Source organism: Mastomys coucha, unplaced genomic scaffold, assembly GCF_008632895.1.
Source record: "Mastomys coucha isolate ucsf_1 unplaced genomic scaffold, UCSF_Mcou_1 pScaffold23, whole genome shotgun sequence".
Taxonomy (NCBI): domain Eukaryota; kingdom Metazoa; phylum Chordata; class Mammalia; order Rodentia; family Muridae; genus Mastomys; species Mastomys coucha.
The window spans coordinates 44209109-44214045 of record NW_022196906.1 but is presented as its reverse complement, the minus strand read 5'-3'; positions in this window follow the sequence as shown (position 1 = coordinate 44214045).

The window sequence follows — 4937 nt, the reverse complement described above, 5'->3', positions numbered from 1 at the left end:
AGAGAACACTGTATAGGTATAGGCCATCTAGTGACACTACCATAGCCCAGAAATAGAAAGTCCCTTTTGAGGAATTCCATTTCAGCTTGGTATTTCATGGATCATTGTTTGTTTTCTCTCTGGTGTTTCTGGAAGCAATCTGCACAAATCACCTGGGGCACAGGGCTAGAACTTCTAAACTAGCCTGGAAACAGCTCTAGATATGTCAGGAAGGTCTCAGACCTTGGTGTGGCTTTGTGTTGTTTTTTCCTTCAGCACACATCTTGCTCCTAAAGGGACAGCAGGCTGGTCGTAGGGGACAGGTGGAAGCTGGTGCCCCATGCTGTCCTTAAGCAGCCTGGCCAGAGCAGCTTCATTCACTCAGGGGGATGAAAAACAGCATCAGAGTTTCTGGCATCCTAAACAGCTCAGCATCTGCAGGAGTCCAGATCTCAGGATGTGTTACCTGGTTGCCACCTTAACTTCAGATGAAAGCCAAACAAACAAGGCAGAGCCTGTATACACTGTTCTTCAGTTTCCCTGTATATGTGCACAGACTCCTGAAGTTCTCTCTCTCTTTCTCTTTCTCTCTCTCTCTCTCTCTCTCTCTCTCTCTCTCTCTCTCTCTCTCTCTCTCTCTCTCTCTCTCTCTCTCTCTCTCCTCTTCCCCCCATCCACCCAAAGTTATTCATGAATCTTGACTCAGAACAGAGTGGACAATGAATGTCCTTCCTTTGCTGTCTGTACTGATCATTCTCTTGGGCTGATGGCAAGGTCTGCTGCTCAAACACTTAATATTTTTTTCTGACACAACAGTGACTGTGTTTGGAATTCCAAATGTAAAGGATGTTCACTTCTCCATTTCTAAGGGAAACTTGGGCTCTGAGCCAGGTCATTCGTCTGCCAGATACTGAGCTTGCAATGGTGCATTTGGGGTAGGAAGGGAGACAGAAGGAAGGAAGAGAAGAGATGGGAGGAGCACAGGAGAAATAGGAGAGAGGTGTGGTAGGGTGACTTTGCAGGACAAAATCCACCAATGGAGAATGAATTCTAATCTGCTGACAAAAGCAGCAAATGAGATAGGAGACTCTAGCTCTGCCCATCTCTGCTGCCAATGGCTGAATGACTTATGTGAGTCCTATCTGCCATTTTTGCTTCTTCATGAATTTCACTACCAAAACATAGTTTTGTGTATAGGTTAAATATCAATTTTTTTGTTAATTTTTTTTTTTTGAGACAGGGTTTCTCTGTATAGCCCTGGCTGTCCTGGAACTCACTCTGTAGACCAGGCTGGCCTCGAACTCAGAAACCTGCCTGTCTCTGCTTCCCAATTGCTGCAATTGATTAAAGGTATGAGCCACCACTGCCCGGCCCAAATGTCAATTTTAATGTAAGAAAAATGTTTTTCCATCAGATTGGGAAAAATGTATTTTATGTATATGTTTTTATAACTGCTTTTGAGGAGCTTTACCACTAAAGTGTTAAGGGCCCAGATCTACTAAGGGTTAATTTCAGGAAGATGATTGTTTATATGGAGTCATAAAACAATCAGAAGTGAGAAACCTTAGGGGTCTTGGACCCACCTCCCACACAGACCAACAACCTCTTACAAATTCCCCCAAGTTCCCACAGCACTTGGCAGCATGACTCTCAGAATGACTTGCTTTTGTAAGTGTTTTAGACCCACAGGCTGTGTCCTTCTCCCATTTAAATCCAATGTTCCCCAGGGACAAAATGAGAGCATTGAATGGGCACACAATAAACATTCTCAAGAGTGAACGTGACTGCACACACACCCCGTAGTTGTCCCTTCACATGGGTTGAGAAGTACCAGTGGCAAAGGTAGACAATGCGGTTGTTTCATTCTTGGCTGCTCTAATGGTCAGGATGCTTTTCTATACTAGAGCTAGAAGGGAGCTTCCATATGCCTTGGGGGCCTCTGTGGACTCTGCTACAGCTCTAAGGACGACTAAGGGCGACTCATTGTTTCCATACTTTTTACTCCTCGACCATTTCTGCTTCCTAAGTCTCTCTTCATGCTGCTCTTTTTCATTTATTTTTTTGAAAAGACATGCGAATATTATTTTAAAACTGTGAGTCCTAGAATTATCCAAATATTATTTGCTGGCACATGATTCAGAAGAAAATGGATACTAAAATTCATACTTCCTGAGTCCTGGTACATTGATGGATCATCATGTCCATTAGTACATGTCTGTCTTAGTTTGGAATTTATTACTGAGAAGGGGCAACATGGCCAAGACAGCTCTTGTAAAAGAAAACATTTAATTGGGGCTGGCTTACAGTTTCAGGTGTTCAGTCCATTATCATCATGGCAGGAAACATGACAGCATCCAGGTAGACATGGGGCTGAAGGAGCTGGGAGTTCTACATCTTGATCCAAAGGCAGCCAAAAGGACACTGCCATATGCAGGCAGCCAGGAGGAGGCTCCGAATTGCACTGGCCAGACGTGAACATATATGAGACCTTAAAACCCGACCTTCACAGTGATACACTTCTTCTAACAAGGCCACACCTCCTCTAATAAGGCCACACCTCCTAACAGTGCCACTTCCCATGGGCCAAGCATATTCAAACTACTACAATTCCCCTTTCATTAAAATTGAGAACCATCATGTGAAATGAAGATCACCATCTCTGCTTTACAAGAAACTGAAGCCCCACAAGTTCGTTCACTGTGGCTGAGGTCTCATTGCTGGGATGGCTCAGCTGGGACCTGGTCTCAGATTTGTCAGGCAGCCTCCCTTCTATCCAGCAAGTATGAGTTTTGTAACTACTGTATGCCCTGCTTGTGATAATGTGACCCCAGGAGTGAGCCCTGTGATGAGGTGACCTCAGGAGTGAGCCCTACTAAGGCACCAAGCCATCATTTGTGACTCATGATCATTCAGCCTGTGGTAAGCTGGGTTAACGCGAGCTCCACATTGTTGCAACATCATGTTGCAGTATGTACTGTGTGCACTCTCCTCTTACTGCTGTTTCTGGGTGTCTATCTTGGGTTCCATATGCCTCCATCGTGAGACAAGGTAGAAGTAACTAGAATGCCTGACCTGGCATACGCACTAAGCTAGGACGTGTGCAATGCATGAAGTGTTTACTTGTTACATCCAATGTTAGACCTTCCATGTCTAATGGGGGAATGGTAGAAAGAAGGTGGAGCAATATCAGAAGAGGAGGATGGCTTTCTACCCAAGGGAAATTGAGTCGTTCCTAGTCATTGCTGGGATGACACAGTAGTTGACTAAAACAACTTTGTGTCCAGTGGGACACTGACTTTTCTGTCCTGGAGACCAACCATTGCTCATGAACATATATCTGATAGTTTATCAGCAATTTGGGCAGCTGCTATAATCCTTCTGATTTTCTGCCCCTCTGAAACACAAGGTATTTTGCAGGTTCTGAATTTGGGGCTCTGTGACTGTGTTAAATCTTATTTATTACTTAAAACTGAGTATGGGTTTTGTGCTTGTCTTCGCTGATCCACCGTAAATGATGTCAGGTACAAACCTGATTACCCTGCTTTCTGAGGGTTTTTAAATCAGTGGTAAAACTGTTGATAGACATGACCAATGACAGAGACCCAGAACACATGGCCGAGGAAGGTCTTTAATAAGCTAATCAATATTTTTCTGAACATTCAAAATAACTGGGATTTGATGTGGCTGTATTGTTATATTATCTATACTTTTAATCTGATGACAAAGGTATTATAGGGGTCATTGTGGATTGCTTACTATCATTCAAAGACTTTCCAGGAGAAAATAGGATAATGTTGTTTAGACACTTTGAAAAGAAGGTGGCCATTAGCAATGGGACCACCTCTTTATGAGGATCTAGAACCTGTCTTCAGTGAGCTACTCTAGACATATACTGAGATTTGAGATAGATTTTTTATTTCTGAAACTCTTATGCTCTTTTGGTAGAAGGGCAGAATAACATCTTTCTGTTTCCATTACTTTTTTTCTGATAATTTAAGAACACTATGGACCCTTTATCTAACATTTTGCTTGTACTCTCAGGAACCCTAGGCCCAAAAATTCTTGATTAAGGACAGCAAAAAGAGCTGTATATTTCTTAGCAGTTGAGAATGCTTACTGCTTTTGCAGAGGACCCTGGTTTACTTCTGTTTCTAGAACCCACATCAGGCAGTGCACAACATCCAGTAACAACAGCTCTTGGGGATCTAATGCTGCCTTCTCTTCTCTTTGAGCTTCTGCACACACATGGTGCACATAAATTCATGCAGACACACAGATCCACATAAATAAAAAATAAATAAAATCTTAAAAACAAGAACATCTAAGATAATTATGAAAAGGATAAGGCAGATGATTTTAGTAAAGGAAGCACTCAGTCTGCTGAGGACCTGAAGGTGTGCCCTGAATATTATTATTAATACACAGATGGAAATGCCAGGAATGAATCAGAACAAGTTCTCCGAGTTCTTTGGCTTCTTTGCCAGGCTCACTCCAGAGAGAGTACAAGCAACAATAACCACCCTCACACTGCTAAGCCAACTTTTGTTTTGGCTGACTGTTGGCCTCAGAGGTGGCTCTATTTGGCCCTGAGTTGAAATTTGGAACATGCTGCACCATCTCATTGGTGATGCTATGATCTTCTACTCCCCAGAGCTCAGTTGTTTTGTCTTGTAGCAGACGGAATGTACATTCTTGCCCTAAAGGGCAAACTTGAGACTTGCCCATCTTCCTGTTTGAGTCAATGGGATAATAGTGATTATGATAAAGCAGAGAGTGGTAAGAGTAGGCTCAGGCTTTCCCCTCTGCCCTGGCCATGAGAGAGACATTAATAGAAGAACCTGTGGGTTCACAGATATAGGAGACGTGTAGAATATGGCAGCCAGTGGATTCCAAAACCACCTGACCCAAGCTGATGCCAGAGGTGTGAGAAAGAAATCTCAGGGGCTATGGGTATGTGT